General features: G+C 40.3%; 1 protein-coding gene across 3 annotated transcripts in view; it reads left to right on the top strand.

Annotated features, from left to right (window-relative positions):
* The window catches only part of LOC144065517 (uncharacterized), a 145,037-nt gene that overhangs the window by 5,858 nt on the left and 121,319 nt on the right, over positions 1-17,860 (top strand). The window contains exon 2 of one of the 3 annotated variants that reach the window (XR_013297191.1): positions 539-17,257. The exons of the other annotated variants lie outside the window; for them this stretch is intronic. The gene's annotated coding sequence lies outside the window, so the exon portion shown is untranslated. Of the gene's footprint in view, positions 1-538; positions 17,258-17,860 lie in introns of those variants that run through there. 3 annotated transcript variants of the gene reach the window in all.

The following is a 17,860-nucleotide window of genomic DNA, read 5'->3' as shown; positions in this document are numbered from 1 at the left end:
CATCCAGTGCTAATGAAAAAAAGTCAAATTATTTCGTCTTCTGCTGCAGCTGGGCATATACATTACTCCCGATTTCTTCAACGCGTCTGGTCATTGTACTCACCGACAGACTTACAGCATTAAATGCATCTTTCTTCTCGGGACACACCTCCTCCGCGACAGTATCCATACATTTCTTAACAAACTCTCCGTCAGTGAAAGGCTTACCGCTGCTTGCTATCAATTTAGCAACCCAAAAGCTGGCCCGAACGGATGCCTGGTTCTGCTGAGATAGTAGTCCACTTTTTCGCTTTGAGAGTTTGTCTGCTCATATTTGGCCTTGCAAGCTATCGCACTTGTCTTTGTGACGGGATTCATAGTGTCGGCAAAGATTGTATTCTTTGAATACCGCCACCGTCTCTTGACAAATGAGACAGACAGCCTTTTCTTTGCATTGAACAAAAAAATTATCGTTTGTCTACTCCATGTTAAATACCCTGCATTCTGAATATTTTTTTCTCTCACCTAACTTTTTCACCATTATTCCGTTCTCAAACAGGTTGCAGTTTTTATATGCTTGAATAGTCCGCGATGGTCCCAGGGCTCCGCCCTCACCTGCGATCGTCCAGATGTCTCGGTAACACTGCCCGTGCATGCAACGGTGGACGTGCCCGCCTGCATCAAAGGGAAACACTCTCCCCGCGCGTGTCACCAAAGAAGCAATGCGAAGCCCCGCTTCACTGGGATGATTTGTGGGCTCAGCAGGGGTGCAATGAACCAAACACGAGATTAAAACGTCCCAGTCTTCAAGGCCAAATAGGAAAAAAAATCAGATAGTGTCTCTGGTATTGTTCAGAGGGCCGGTCCAAATGTGCCGGCGGGCTGCATCCTAAAAAAAAAAAAAAAAAATTCCGATAGCGTCTCTGGTATTGTTCAGAGGGCCGGTCCAAATGTGCCGGCGGGCCGTATCCGGCCCGCAGGCCGTAGTTTGGTGACCTCTGACTTAGATCCATCTAGTGCATGTATAGCACAACCCCTACCACCACCACTACTACTACTACTACCACTTCTACTACTACTACCACTACTACTACTACTACTGCGCCTTATATGTGCATAATATATAAAACCAATTTTAATAAAGGCCATTCTTTGAAGGTGCGCCTTTTATGTTGATATTAGTTCACATACACGACACCCTCTGATCTCGCCGCCAGGTGGTCACGTGGTTCACGGCGGCCCAGATAGTTCCAAACACAACCAGCCCTGTAGTGTATTTCTAAAAGGACGGAGAGCAACAATTGCCACAATTCATGGTAAAAACATCTGACTTTGTTAAATGAAGTAGTGATAAAGTACCATGTAATATGTCAATTGAATGATCAATTAACACTTGATTATAAAACCACTGCTTAGTTCATGAATGTTTTAACTTATATTACTCTGAAGATGAGATTTTTCTGTCAACAGGTTCCAGATGTTTGTTTCCCATTATTAACTTTGTATTTAAAAAAAATCTATTTGGTATTCAGATTTTCAAAGCATCATTTTGTTAGAGATTATAAAAATATGATTTGTAGAGAAGTGCTATTTTGTTCTAGTTGTATTTTGAGTTGTGCCTTTGTTCAGACCTTTTTTGTTTTGTAGTCACGCTTTCTCAACAAAGCAACACTTATAAACTCGTATAAGAACCCACACTACTGAGACACCTTATTCCTATTCTATTCGTGGTAAAAAAAAATCATGGCATCATGTGACTCCACACTGTTTTCATTAGTACTGCTTCACCAGATTTAATTCACCTATGAAGTTACATGCCTCGATCCTAGGCCTTCCTGCATGACCTGCCAAAAAATCACTGTTGTTTTCACTTTTTATTTTACTTGTCTTTTTTTTATTACTTTGATACTGCTGAAAAAGCTGCTCTGCAGGCATACAAATCTAGAATATACTTTTTACTTCATGCTGATGTAATCAATTGTCACTTTTCATGGTTAATATTTGAAGCAAATGACCAACAATGCAAGGAATTAAATATAATTAATCAATTATAGATTTTTAATCATTGTAATCAATATTGCAAAAAATAACTATAGCTCTATAGCTATCGTAAATTAAGGTGTGTTGTTGGAATTATGTTTAAAAAGTGCCTTCTAAATTATAGACCCCTTCAAGGATTTTTTTAATTTCCATTACTATTTATTTCAAATGTGCAGAAAGTCCAACTCCCTAAAACATAAGAGCACACACATTTAAAACACATAATAAAAGTAGCTCCCATTTGTCAATACCACAAATCAATTTCACACAAAAACTCAATTCACATATAATAATCCTCTTTAAAAAAAAAAAAGTAAAACCCAGTAAATACGTTTCCTGTGTTCAATGACTACTGTTGTGTTCAATAGATTCAGTTTTTCATTGAGTTACTTTAACTTGTACTATTAGAAAACTACTCTTGTTTCTCTTTAAATCAAACAAATCTTTCTTTCACCTTTTTAAGATTTCTGTGGTTTAAAATTTTCCTCCCGAGTCTAGTGTGGCCGACCGGCCCAAGGTGCTGGAATAAGGCTCCAGTCTCTCAGGGGCGTGGGTTCAAATCCCACCACTGCCAAATGATTAATCTGCCAAATCCTGTCATTGACAACTTCAGACCTATTGGATTACATGTATACCCTGGGCCAATTACCATGCATGCATGGTGCTCTTGCTTTTCTGATGGAATTTGATTTTAGACATCCTTTAACTGCTTCAATGTTTCTCCACGACAAAGCCTTAATTCATGTCAAATTCATTCATTCATTTTCTGTACCCTCTGCCTCATTCACATTGAATGTCAGAAAATGATGATCATAAATAATCATATAATCAATGTATTTTTATGTTTATGTAGAATAGTTTTTTTTACTGGACAGTATTTTCTTGGCTCCTTTTCTGAAGCTTCAGATGAGGAGTTGTGGTACAAGTTACATACATTGATGCAAAACAGTATCATCGTCTTCAACACCACAGTAATCAGTGAAAACATTTGAAGTTTATTTACTAGGTTTTGAATTATGAGAGAGGGAGATTGTGATATGGGAATAGAGTCTGTGTGTGAAATGGGCTTGTAATATTTTCAAATGGAATGTAGTTTTATTCTATGTCTTTTAAATGTGTGGGTCCTTTAGGATTTTCTCTTTTAGCAATTGGGAAAAACAACTGTAATGTCACTGTCAATCATGAGTTACTGAAAATGCACATTTGAAATAAATAAATCGTACTGGAAAATGAAACATTTCTCGAAGGTGTCTATAACCCAAAAGAGACTTTTTAAACAATTTCCAAAACGGGCCGTAATTTGTGACTCATAGTCAGGTTTTAGTATACACCTCTGCAATATTGAATATTTAGTGAAAGTATTGATAAATGTCTGATAAACATTCATAATTATTTAGTTACATTTACATTTACTAACCGAGTGGTTAGCACGTTGGCCTTACAGTTCCGAGGTCATGGGTTCAAAATACACACAAGAACCCACATAGGTGAAAAACCATAGTCAGGACGAATGTACTCAATGGACGTTTTCCACTTTTAGTCCTTTGCGTGTGATTTTATCTAATCCAAGAGTGTTGGCTCAGCAGATTTAACTCGTCAGTGACGTTAAATGGCGATCTGACAAAAGTAAACACATTATAAGTTATTTTCCCAGTTAATTTTCGTTCATTTTCACTTTTTGAACTTGTGTTTTCTGTTTATTTCTTAACTACTATCGCCTTTTTTTTAAATAAAAGAAAATGTGAAATGTGAATCTTAATTGCAGGGTTCAAACTTAGTCAGGACCACCGCCTTTTCTTCTGTTTACAACCAATTGTTACATGGCCCTTAGCCTGGTGCTTTTTCTTGCCAAATAAATTGAATTGAATTGAATTGAATTGAATTAATTGGGATAGGGCCCAACAACCACACGAGCCCCATGAGGATAAGCAATACAGAAGATGAACAAATGAACCTTTTACACCCCCCCCTCATGTAATCAAAAAGTTCCCTTTTTAACAAGACATGCAACCATTCCATAAACGTGTAGGGAAATCCAATCATTGTAACAACCAACCACATCTACTCGAATGTAAAATAATAAAAATTAGCTTCATAAGATATTGCAAGGCTGGCGAAAAAGACACAAAGAGCCAAATTTTTAAACTGTCTGACTGAACCCTTATGGTCCCCTTAAATTATAAACGCGTTGTTGATTCGTTTCCTGTCTCTTATGTCTTACACTCTACTGGGACCATGAAAAAAGTGCTAAAACAGTGAATTTCACTGGATTCATCTGTTGAAGGCATTTTTTCATTGATAATACGGTTCCAGACTCTGGGTTAAAAGTTCTCTTTAGATTTTTTGTCCGAACATTGTCACCTACCGGAAATGTATCTTGATGAAAATATTTGGAAAAACTCAAATCTGGTGCTGTGGTTTTTGCTTGTTTAAGCATGTGCTGCTCCCGCTCTGACAAAGAAGTGGGTTGTATTTGAAGGAGTTCTTCAATTGCACAGTCATCACTGACATTAAAGTTCGCTAACCAGAATGTCAGATGTTTGATATAGCTTTCGCGAAAATGTATAAACTACCATTTCAGATGATCATGCTAGATCAAAATGATAGTGCATTTTTTTTAATCTCAGCTATGATTTTGCATTCAAATATTTTTTTTCTTTGATTGAAGAGTTTTTTTTAATTATAGTGAGGTTATGAATTGTTTGAATGCACATCAATATTTAGACCAAGGGATTTCTTTTTATTGAATAATAAGACAATAATTACAAATAGAATCAATGTACCTCCATTAATGTAGTTTAACAATATACTCGTGATGAAAAAATAATCCAGAATTATCAGAGAAGAGTTATTTTTCAATGATCCACAAACTGGTTCTTTTTAATTCTGCTGGGCAAAATGCCACCCACCTACTACTTCATGTTTGGCAACTAGCACCTTATTAGGCTACTGCAGCACCATCTTTGCAGTGATGTGAACGACTGTTGAAGGAAGAGCACTCTGTCTTCCTTCTCGGGTACGATTAATTTCGGATGTGGAAGATGTTGGGTGTCCAAATACAGGCTGGAGGCGAGAAACAGTGACTTCAAAGCTTTTATTACAGAATATTCTGACCACAGGTGAACCACAGGCAAGGCTGTCGTCCACAAATGCGCCGAGACAGACAATTTACATTCATTCACCTTTATTCTCTCAAGAGGGTGGTACCGAAAGCGAACAGGGATGGGATTTTCCCCTACTTCAGACAGTAAGCTATTTGTTATGAACCGGCAAATAGAAGATAACGACAATGTTGCAAGTCTTCCAGGATAAGCCATTTGTTATGAACCGGCAAATAGAAGATAACGACAATGTTGCAAGTGTTCAAGGACACATCTGGCTACAGGACAGAGCTCTACAAAGGAGAAGCTTGAGACTCATGGAGTCATGACTAGAAACAGGCAAAATACACATTTCAATATGAGACCCACTTCACGACCCAGCTATTTGCAAAGCCCCTCTTTTTAGGCAATGAATCGAATATTTGTCCCAATAATATTGGGACAAATATTCGATATATATATATCTGGCAGGCCGTTAGGGCCTTCAAGGCCTTCTCTGCTGGCCTAAGAAATATCTGAATCATATTATATTTTGTCCATCAATACTTATTATTCCAAATGGTCTGTTAGCTTCCTTTCATTGCTTTTCCCCCTAGTTAAACTGCTTCCAGATGTGTGTTTTCATATTGAAGCATTTAACCAATCACATTTCGAGTTGGCAACCCCACAATGATTTTTCATTGGCGTTAGCATTTTGCTGGCTGGGACATGTCATTGCTTTCACAAACTATGATTGGCTAGTAGGAGGGCCAAAGCAGTACCCAGGCAGCCGAGATCGCAAACTCCACAAGTCGTCAAAGAGCTTGTTTATGCTTTAGCTTAGCTTAGCTAGCAGCTATCAAGGGAACAAGTCGACGAATAACTCGTTGTAGGTTTCCTGGCTATTTTAGCTCAGCATAGCTAGCAGCTATCAAAGTCGCCGCCATCATCAGAATTCACGTGTGGAAATGTCGGCAAGAACACAACTGCCAAAGCTCCAGGAGGAACTTTTTGAGGTCAAACAGGAGCATTCAACTCACGAGCAATCGACAGTTTGCAACATAACGCACGAGAAAGTTGTTCTTCATAGACTAGAAGGTGGGTACACTTTTTATTTCCATATATATTACCGTAAAGGTATTCTATTGACATTACACTATAGTATCGTATGCGCTAGCACCATTCGAAGAAAGACGTAACAAATTATATTTCTATTTAAATATAACCACTATAGGAGGGAACGAATAAGTCTCAACGCGTGTTAATACTTAACAACGGCATTAAACAGTAGCTTTCCTTTTATTGTATCTGATAGAATTATTATGGGGTGTTTCTATATGTTTTGTAAGCATTTTTAATAAGTAATAAGGCATTTTAATTACTTTTGTATAAGAGTGTCTTTAATTTGAGACTGGGACAAACTCGAGGTCACCCTGCTGGCTCCAGCTTGTTGACATAACACCTCACCCTCCAAGGACTGTTTACTGGGAGATAGACCTCGCAACCCAGCCACCCGGATGCAAGTTCGCAATGATCTACGAAGGACTCATAAATTGTTTTGTCTGGGACACCGGCAGTTTACCTTATAAAGAAATTATTATGCTTATACTGCAAATTCTTACGCAGGTGTTTTTCTTTCAATGGCAATTGTTTAAATCAGATTACCTTTGAATGTTTTGGTTATGTGCCGCTAAATGGACCGAAGAGTATACAGCTCGTCAGAATGCACTGTGGACTGAGACGGCGTCACATTGCATCTCCTTCAAAGTTGTAAGCAGAATTTGTTGAAAGATGTTTTTCCTTTTTTAATTAAATATTACTAATAATGATTTAAAAGGTTTGAATCATTATTCCAACATTTGGTCCTTCGAGTAGCCGGGGTCAACACATCGATAAGGAATCCAGACGCTGCAGTTTAATATCTGGAGTGACCGTGCACGGCGAGAATCCCTTTTCCAGGCCGGACTATTTCTCAGCAGCGCCTGTTTTCTAATCGGTTGACGACTATCCTCTGGGTAAGCATCTTTCGACATTTCTGCCGAGTCCGCGTGTGATGGCTGCATATTGTTGACGGGATCCGAATGCGCGAAGGGCATCACACGCGAAGGCCTTATTTTGAGAAGTAAGGCTCGCGTCCTGGGGATTAGCGATTTTAAAACCCTGCGAATACTAGTCACTAGCAGGTGGACACGTTGTGGTCTATAAACGTCGACGGTGGTTGGGTGTGTGTGTAGTTGTTAAAAAAAACCTAAAAAGATACACACAAATCCACTCCAAAAATGGGTGGTGCAAACAGTAAAGCGGCTATTGACGACGATCCAAAGATGCGTCTGCCGTGTAAAGATTGGAAATTTGTTGAGAATCAGAGCGCTTTGAGAATTAAACACCTAAACTTATGGATAAATAAATATGGATTTGCTGGCCAGCTTAATATGCATAAGATATTGATACTGCAGGATAAAATACGTGCTAAGCATGGGGGAAACCTTAGCAAAATGGAGCAGGAGGGATATAATGATACCTATTATTGGTTTATGATGGCAAGGGAACGGAGTGATGGATGCGTTAAATCAGTTGATAACGGTGGGCTGTGTTATTCCACAGAAAAGAGGACGGCTAGCCCGGTGGGGAAGAAGTGTGTTGTTGTTGTTGTTGTTAAAAAGGAGGGCCCCCTCCGACAAATATGACCAGGTCGGGAGGGCCCGTGGGGGACATGGGGAGAAAACGCTATCTCCCCAGCCCGGGGCGCCGCCAATGAGTGATGTGTTTATTGAACAATATCCCATGATCGAAGTTGCTAATACTAATGTGGGCAAGGAGCAGGCTCCTACTAAATTTGGATGTTCGAATCCAAAAGCTGATGGTGGCCCGTTGTGTCATGACGGTCGTAATTTGAATTTGAGAGTGCATGAACTGATTGATCGGGTTAAGGGGAAGTTTAAAACAAAAGTTAATTATACCGTGATCAGCAGAGCTAAGCAGAGGGATGGTGAGCCTTTTGCAGAATATCAAATCAGGATGACGGCTTGTTTTAAGGCCAACAGCGGCCTCGCTGAAGACCACGCGGTGGGCAGCATTTATCAGGAGCAGCTAAAAAAATGTGTTGCATGCGCATTCAAATTATACTTATATATATTACATATATCGCGTGATTGCCTGGACAAAAAGGTCTCTAAAAACAAGGCAGGCCTGCTCAAAATGATTTGAATGAGGATTTTGAACATGAGGATGTTGAGCTAATTTTAAACCAGAGATCACATTCTTTGGGAATGAATTCAATTGGATTTTTTTTGTGTGATGCTGAAAGTTGTAAAATGGCAATTAAAATGGTTATTTCAAAGTGCTAGGCATACTTGTTAATAGTAACTAAATGTACTGTCAATGTACTGAAATGAAATGGCTTATTGTGGCTTATCCTGGTTTCGTTCCCGTCTGCTAGCGGGAATATTTTGGTTAACAGAAATACAAAACAGCAAATTAAATGTTTAGCGGGGTTGCCAAAACTGCGTTTTGGTCAGACTCTAAACTTGCCGAATAATGCTTTGATTGCGGGGGGAGCGCTCTGTTTTGGTGCGGCTGAATATTAAAATAATTGGCCTTGGGGGTGCTGAAGCAAACTTGAGGGCAGAAATGGGTTTTGCTATGTTATAGTTGTGCTTGCAGCATATTGTGATTATGGGGTCTTGGCAAACTATGATGATATGATGATATAGTTGGATATCGGGAGAGTAATTAATTTAGTTTATTAATTTAGTCTTCTCTAAAAAATAATTGCTCACAGGAGGCACAGGAGGGGAAGCATTGGGCACAAAGAAAAGAGAGCACTTTGGAATTTGTAAACAAAAGATAAGGATGCTGCTTCTGCAGCGAGCATGAAGGTCAATGTCTTTCGAGGTGATAGAAAATCTGTTTGGCAAAGATTGATTTGGGGAAAGCTTTGGAATTGGGAATAATACTATTATTATTATTTTATTTTCTTTTTTGTGAAGTTCAAAGGGCTCTTAATTGAAGAGAGCTAGTTTTGGAGGATAAAACGATATTATTACTGTTTTTGAATGGTTGGCTGGTTAAAGAAAAATGAAAGGATTTTGTACAATATTATGGCATATTGGTTACAATTTGTGGGTCCTTTATTAAGCATTGAAAATTGTAATTAGGAAATGCCTAGTAAAAGGTGGATTTCTCTCATTTAATTATTGTAGATTTTTCTTGTGGTAACAGGGAGCTATAAGAAATGGCTCTTATCTTAAGTAAACATAGTATGGGGTGATTTACAAATTATGTTTTAGGTACTAAGAGTTATTTGGTTGTTAAAGGAATCAGACATGTATTTAACAATGCAGAAATGAAATGAGAAATTTCATGGCATTCATCCAAATTGTTAGGTAAATTGAACCTGGCTGGGGTAGATAAGATAATTGGTTAAGGATAGGCATAGTTTCCCTAGAAGAAACATGGAGCGTCTTTCAGTGCACAAAAGGCGTTCCCTGTTTGACAGGGGGAAAATGCTTTGGTATAGGTCATATTGATGACTATTGGGACGTTATTACTGTCTATTACTTTAGGGGCATACAAATTAAGAATTTAGCCAAAACTTACTGCATTGCAATTATGGGGTTAATACACCTGAATGTTACGGTGATAACGATGGGCAATAACAAGCTTAGATAAAGGGGAATATCTACAAAAAAAAAAAATCTAAATTCAGGTGGGGCCTTTCATGGTGGGAAACAAGTGATGAAATAATGTCTATGTTTTAAAAATAACATCTCCAAATTATAAAATATCAACCTTGGAGAAATGCTTTAAGTAGATGGGTTGATTAGAATGGGCAAAATTCGATAACATTGAAAGGGGGTGTAACTTAATCCAGAACATGGAGATAAAGTTTTTACAAATGGTTAAAATACAAAAAGGGGGTGTGTGTGTGTTTCAATGTGTCACAACTTTTCCGTTATTGCATTATTGGCGAATAGTTAATCACAGCCACTCGCATGGCAGTCTACATGCTGACTGACTGGGGTAAGGGGCGGTGGCAATTGAACAAATTTCTATTTTTAGATATGTGGCATGTGAATCTAATACATTAATTATCTAGTTTCTTCAGGCATCAATCTTGATGATTGGGGGAGCACTCTAAATTCCTTGATTATGAGTGCCAGCGTGGATGAGTGTCTGTCTTTTGTGTTTCAATTGGCTAGCCACCAAGATATATCAATATTCTAATATCAAGGTGGAATATTTCTGAAATCGCTGATAAGCCTTTCAAGGACGGCGGTGGCAGAGTAGGACAGAAACAAAAAGAAAAGAATTTCGCCAAATGAAATTTTTTGATTTCTGCAATGGGAAATTTTGGGAACCTGGGGGACTAAACAAAAACAAAAGACTTATCTGGGAGGGCTGCCATTTTGAGTCATGGTAAATTTCATGCCTCAAAAAAAGGGGGAGGTTATATATTCAATCTATATGCAGATATATGGCAAAAACACGGGCGATTCCCCCTTATGTCAAGCTACAAAAGCTACGTATCCATTTCAAAGGATACACATGGATTTTATAGAATATGTGTGGTACATAACAGTCCTAAAACAGATTGGGGAAACCTTGTTGTAGAAACTGGTCTAGATTGGCAAGCTTGGATGACACACGTGTGCGGAAAAACCATCAGGCCTTCGATAAAATTAACCCATACGGTGGGGCATTACAAATCATAATTCAGACTGACAAATTAACTTGTGGATCTTTGTCTGACGTTTTTCCTAAAGTCCATGGGTAAGAAGGTCGTCAGAGATGGAAACACCCGGATCCGCCATAGTAAAATTAAAATCTGAGATGACCAGAGAATTCATTTCTGCAACGGGGAGTTCCCAAACGGGAGGCGGTAAGAAATAATTGGTTATTGTTGATGGAAAATGCAGCTATTATAAATCAAACCTGTATCAAACCTGTATAACATGTATGGGGGGCCGACCTCTCTTAAGAGTAGTACCCGCACAAATGACCCCTGATTGTGTAAAGGAGATAATGACAAAAGATGTAAGCCCAAAATGTATGAAATGGAATAATGTCTACCCAGTTACAACGGCAGCAAAGGACAAGCCTAACTTTTCAACACATGTCGCGTTTAATCATTTTACCTGCTTAGTCCTCACAGGGCACGGTCCGGCACTGGGAGCGATAAATGTGACGTGGTGTGCCCACGTCCTAAAACAGAAGGCACCCCTGATTCCACGTTCTGACCTATGGTGGTGGTGGGGTCAAAACAAATTATACGACTCCTGCCAAAATGACAGCAGGACTTTGTGCCTTGGTCTCACTGCTATTACCAGTGTCTGTTTTTCCATCTACAGTAGAGGAGATACAATTGGCCGCACAGAAATCCGGTATGATGGCGGGCCCCTCGCGACGGCGTCGCATGGAGAGAGGGTGATCCGACATACATTGATGCGATTGGCATCCACGGGGCGTACCAGATGAGTATAAGTTGGCTAATCAGATTGCAGCAGGTTGGGAGTATATTTTTCTTTTAATTACTCCAAACAAAAATGTTGATTGGATAAATTACCTGCATTACAATGTCCAAAAACTTGGAAATTATACTGAACAGGGATTTGTGGCGATAAAGGAACAACTGGCAGCCACTAGTCTGACGGCGTTCCAGGATCGTGCAGCGGTTGAAATGCTTCTTGAAGGAGCAGGGGGCGTATGCAACGTTTGAAAATGTTGCACTCAACAACACGCCCCCCACTGGGTCCCACACCAGGGCCAACGATGGCCTGCAGACCCTAAACCGCAAGATGAAAAAGCATCCTGGAGTAGAATAATGTCCGCTGACAGATTTGTGGCCTCACTAATAATGATTTGGCCTAATTTGTGGTAGCCCTTTTTGCTACGATTTTGACATTATGTGGGTGTTGTATTATTCCCTGCTTAAGATCTTTGATGAGCCGACTTATAACCACTGCGATTGCCCCTACAAATTCCAAATTGCATGAATTATATCTCCTACTGATGAAACGTGCTGACACTAACAGTGAATTCCAGGAGCATGGTAATCCCGAGGATGGATTGGGTGAAAATGATCTTATTTTCTGCTTTTCAGACCTGCCGAACGAGTAGAGCCTAAGCGGGTAAAATTAAAACAGCCAACGGTGATATCCCTCTCATTTTGAATTTGTCATAAAATGAATAACAAACATATAGTAAAAGGAGGGAATTATAGAATTATTATGGAATATTCTATATGTGTTGTAAACATTTTTCAATAAGTAGTAATGCTATAAATCAAGTCATGGGAAGATGGACTTTTTCCTGCACAGTCGACTCTTCAAGGGCGAAGGCGTTACGGACACTTCTACCAAATGTTATGACGAAGACTCCAGCAGATTTGAAAATACTGCTTTGTTTACCTTATAAAGAAATTATTATGCTTACTGGTGCAAATAATAATGCCGTTGTTTTGCTTATTGTGCAAATTCTTACGCAGGTGTTCCGATAAAAACAGACAGTGTTTTTATAACCTTCATGATGTTATTCGGTTGAGCTTATACAATTGTTCAAAACAGCAGAGACAGTTGTTTTTGCGTATGCAATTGTTTAAATCAGATTACCTTTGAATGTTTTGGTTATGTGCCGCTAAATGGAACGAAGAGTATTCCGCTCGTCAGAATGCACTGGGGACTAAGACGGCGTCACATGGCATTTTCCTTGCAAGTTGTAAGCAGAGTTTGTTGAAAGATGTTTTTCCTTTTTTAATTAAATATTACTAATAATGATTTAAAAGGTTTGAATCATTATTCCAACACAAACATTCACACACAAGGAAAGCTTAAAAACGCACACAAGAACACATACTGGTGAAAAACCTTTTTCCTGCTCAATTTGTGGTCAAACATTCACACACAAGGATAGCTTAACAACCCACACAAGAACCCACACTGGTAAAAAACCGTTTTCGTGCTCGGTTTGTGGTCAAGCATTTACACGGAAGGGAAACTTAAAAGTCCACACAATAACCCACACTGGTGAAAAACCATTTTTGTGCTCAGTTTGTGGTCAAGGCTTTTCTCGTCAGGAAAATATAAAAACCCACATAAGAACTCACACTGGTGAAAAACCATTTTTGTGCTTGATTTGTGATAAAGCTTTCTCGCTAAAGCACCATTTAAAAAGCCACACGAGAACCCACACTGCTGAGAATTTATTTCCTGCCCATTTAATCTTCGAACATTTTCACAGAGGGGAACCTGAAAAGAAGACTTAACAACCCGCATTGGCGAAAAGCTCTTTCTTTGCTCAATTTGTGGTTCAACATTACATCACAAGAATACCTAAAAAATACCCATAATAACCCCCATTGGTTAAAAATACTTAATAATACATAATACTAAGTTTGTTGCCAAGGATTTATTCATAAGACTTAAAAGACACAAATGTGTGTGTGTATTATCTATTAATTGGCAAAAATGACGAGAATCCTTCGTGTCATTTTTGAATCATGTTGATAAATATAGTCTGATGTGAATTTGTCTCAGTTTGAAAAAGAGAGAAAATCAAGTAAAATGTTGTTTTATTTCATTTAATCTTCCAAATTTTCTATTAGGTTTGTAAACTAAATTCTTTACTTTTTTCATTTTGGACTAGTTCTATTCCAATTTTATATTTATACAAACTGATTTGATTTGTATGTACAGTATTTTCACAACTATAAGGCCGTATTATTAGGCGCAGTCTCAGTAACGGGTGCTATTTCTGTATTTGACACATACACAAGGCGCACTGTATTTATTATTGGACCCAGCTCGGCATGGCAAAACATACGCCAGCTTAAACATACGAACACACGGTAAAAACGTTTTTAAAAAATCAACTGAAGCAAAATTGAGTTTGGTTGTACTTTATTTAGCCATTTTACATTGTACTCACGTTTTTTGATCAATCAGCACCCACAAATCCATCAGTCCTCATTTCCTGTGTCCAAATTGAACAATTGTGCAAATGATTCATCAAAAACGCTGGGTTCCCTCTCGTCGTTGTCAGAGTCACTCATATTGTCATGTGCCTCCACAGAAATGATGCTGGCTTTGGCAATAGCTCGAACAACAGTGCAAGCAGACACGTTTGTCCAAGCTGCCACAATCCATTTGCAAATAGTGGCGTAACTAGCCCGGCGCGGCCTCCCACTCTTCATAAAGCTGTGTTCGCCATCTATCACCCAATGTTCCCATGCCGCTCGCAACTTTACTTTGAACGCCCGGTTGATGCCGATGTCCAGCAGTTGGAGTTCTTTAGTTAAACCTCCGGGAATGACGGCAAGCACGGAGTTCATTTGCTTGACTTGGTTTTTCACCTCTGCTGTGAGATGGGCACGCATGGAGTCGCAAATCAAGAGTGACGGCGAGGCTTGGAAAAAGCCATCCGGTCTCTTAACATACACCTCACTTAGCCAATCTCTCATTTTCTATCCAGCCCTTTTGGTTTGCTTTCACGATGACGCCGGCTGGAAACTTTTCTTTCGGCAGCATCTTTCGCTTCAAAATCACGATAGGTGGTAGTTTCTGACCATTAGCATGACAACCAAGAACGACTCTAAAAGCCGACTTCTCGTGCCCCATTGTGCGTATCGCTACCGTGCTGGTCCCCTTCTTCTCCACAGTGTGGTTCACCGGGATGTCAAAAGTCAGCCGGACCTTGTCCATGTTGGTTATGTAAAAAAAAAAAAAAAAATCAGACTTAGGCTTGTCGTCATCATTGACTAGACAAAAACCTAATTGTCATCATACCCAGCTGCGTATGACAAAATTGAAGGTGCTTCTCCACGAAGTGCACTTTTCTCAGGCAAGAGTTCAGACTTGCTGGCAATTTTGCCGTGATGGATACATCGCATCACCTCCCGAGCGCAACCAGCTCCCGGCGACTGCGAAGGATTGCCTCACCGATGCCAACAAAGAATAAAATGGATCACTTGCCTCCCACTGTCTTCCTTACTTACCTAGTCAGCCAGCAGGAGGCAGATCGCCGCCCAACGTCCTTCATCTATCCTCACCCCGAAGTTGTTACACCGAGGGGATTGTGTGTCGTGCCGTGCTGCTGCAGTTTAGAGTCCTGATGGCTGTGGGGAAGAAGCTGTCCTTAAGCCTCTTTGTCCGTGCCTTGTGAGACCGGTAGCGCCTGCCAGAGGGAAGCAGCTGGAACAGGTCGTGACCAGGGTGGTCCGGGTCCCCAACAATGTTCCGAGCTCTGCTGATGTAACGAGGGCTGGCAATATCTTCCAGTGAGGGCAGAGAGCAGCCGACGATCCTCTGGGCAGTGTTGATCACTCTCTGCATGGCCTTTTTGTCTGCTGCCGTGCTTCCAGCGTACCACACTGTGATGCCGTATGCCAGGATGCTCTCCACAGTGACTTTATAGAAGGTTACCAGAAGCTTAGTGTCCAAGTTATTCCTCCTGAGTACCCTCAGGAAATGGAGTCTTTTCTGGGCCTTCTTCACTACTGCCGTGGTGTTTGTGGACCAGGAGAGCTTGTCCGTGACGTGGACCCCCAGGAATTTAAAGGACTGGGCCCTGTCTACACGAACTCCATTTATGAGGAGTGGGGCCAGATCTGTGCTCTGTTTGCGGAAGTCCAGGATTATTTCTTTAGTTTTTGTGTTGTTCAGTGTGAGGTTGTTCATCAAGCACCACGAAGACAGTTTGTTGACCTCGTCTCTATAGGCCGCCTCATCCCCTTCTGAGATGAGTCCGACCACAGTGGTGTCATCAGCAAATTTGATGATGTAGTTGGACTGGTGGGTTGGTGTACAGTCATAAGTGTACAGGGAGTACAGAAGAGGACTCAGTACACAGCCTTGAGGGGAGCCAGTCCTCAGTGTAATGGAGGAAGAAAGGTGGGAACCAAGTCTAACAGTTTGTGGTCGGTTGGTTAGGAAGTTCTTTATCCAACAGCAGATGGAGGAGGATAGTCCGAGGTGGGAGAGTTTGTTAGGTTGTGGTTAGGCTGTATACGTTTGTCGGTAATCTTACTGCAGTAGGTGCGGAAAATGGCTAGCTTTTCAATGTAGTCCGCTGGAAGTTGCTGCACCACGGTTGTCCTCGCTCTAACGGATAGATGGTGTCGTTTCATAAAGCGAAAGCACCAAGACGGACCTCTTTGAAAATGTTCAATTTTCAATTCTTACGCTAGTGCTTTTGCCCTCAGTCGAATGGTGACTGTGGAGATGTTTCTCCCAACTGCACTTTGATCAAGAATCCACCGCTCCAGTTGGTCTTCCAAGTCGGGCCACCTTGGCTTGTTTCCACGGAAACTCAGCTTCGTCTTCTTGACTTGCCGAAACTCGTTCTCCCGCTTCCTCCATTTGCGAACCATGAATTTGTTGATCTTAAATTCCCTCGCGGCTGCTTGATTCCCATGTTCCTCTGCATATTTGATGGCTTGAAATTTGAACTGAGCTTCGTAAGCGTGTCTCTTTGTCATTTTCGGGGGTCCTTAGAAACCAAACCGAAGTTGTTTTGCAATGATGCACATACCCACACTATATACTGGTACCTGCTAGGGGCGTGCCTTTAGCGTATTCTTACACGCACACCCTTCACTCATTGGCAGACTTCCGCATGCCTGTCGTCACCCATGTCTGCCTTTTCTCTATACAACCAGCGTGTCGGCCAGAAGTAATCTCAGTCAGGCTTTGGAACTCGGTGCATACACAAGGCGCTCTGTCTATTTTGGAGAATATTGAAGACTTTTAAGTGCGCCTGATAGTCGTGAAAATACGGTAAATAGACCTGGCAGTTGGTATATGAAGTCAAATGTGATTTTTTAAAAAAAATTTATTTTAATGTTGAACAAACTGCCGCAACCAAGATGGTGCCGTTCAAGTGGCAGCTGGTGGCGGTAGCTCCGCCACTCTTGTTCGTTTTGTGTTTTTGCTGCTTTTCTGTCTTAGCGATTTGATTTGGTGATTCTTAATGATCCCATTTACTTTGATTTGCTTTGTACTTTGTGCTTTTGCTTTGTTGTTCTGCGGCCTTTGCGACTGTACTGTCTAACTTGTAACTGTGTTTTTTTCTGTATCTGTATTCCCCCTTCCTGCTACTGTCACAATGAAATTTCCCGAATATGGGATGAATAAAGTTATCCAATCCAATCCAAACAGATAATACTCAATATTCTTATGTATAATCTGTGAGTGGATCTGCCTCGCCCTTAGTCTCTTGCCATGGTTCACCTTCCCATAGGGGAAGTTGGAATGGCCCTCCATGAACTAAAAGGTGTTAACCCCGAGCTAGTTGGTACTATCCTCATATATGTTTTGACCAGTAATAGGCATTCTGGCCATGGCTTCTTTGTCTCTTCCATGGTTTTCTTGAGCCTTAGTTTCATCATACCATTCGTTCTCTCTACCAGTCCTGCACTTTGCGGATGGTACGAGCAGTGGTTTTTCAGACTTATTCCTAGATGTCTTGCCATGTGTTGTACTATGCTGTTTACAAAATAAGCTCCATTGTCACTCCAGATGATTCTGGGGATCCCATGCTCTGGGATTATGTGTTTACAGATGGCTTTAGCCACCGTTAATGCGTCTGGTGATTTTGCAGGAACTATTTCAGTCCATTTTGAGACTGAATCAATCAAGACAAAACAGTATTTATACTGGTTGCTTCTGGATAATTCAATGAAATCCATGTGTTTAATTTCAAATGGGTAGGTACCTGTTGGAATAATGATTAATACCTTTAAATCATTATTAGTAATATTTAATTAA

The sequence above is a fragment of the Stigmatopora argus genome, chromosome 20 (genome assembly GCF_051989625.1).
Source record: "Stigmatopora argus isolate UIUO_Sarg chromosome 20, RoL_Sarg_1.0, whole genome shotgun sequence".
NCBI lineage: Eukaryota > Metazoa > Chordata > Actinopteri > Syngnathiformes > Syngnathidae > Stigmatopora > Stigmatopora argus.
This window is presented reverse-complemented; position numbering and strand designations above follow the sequence as displayed.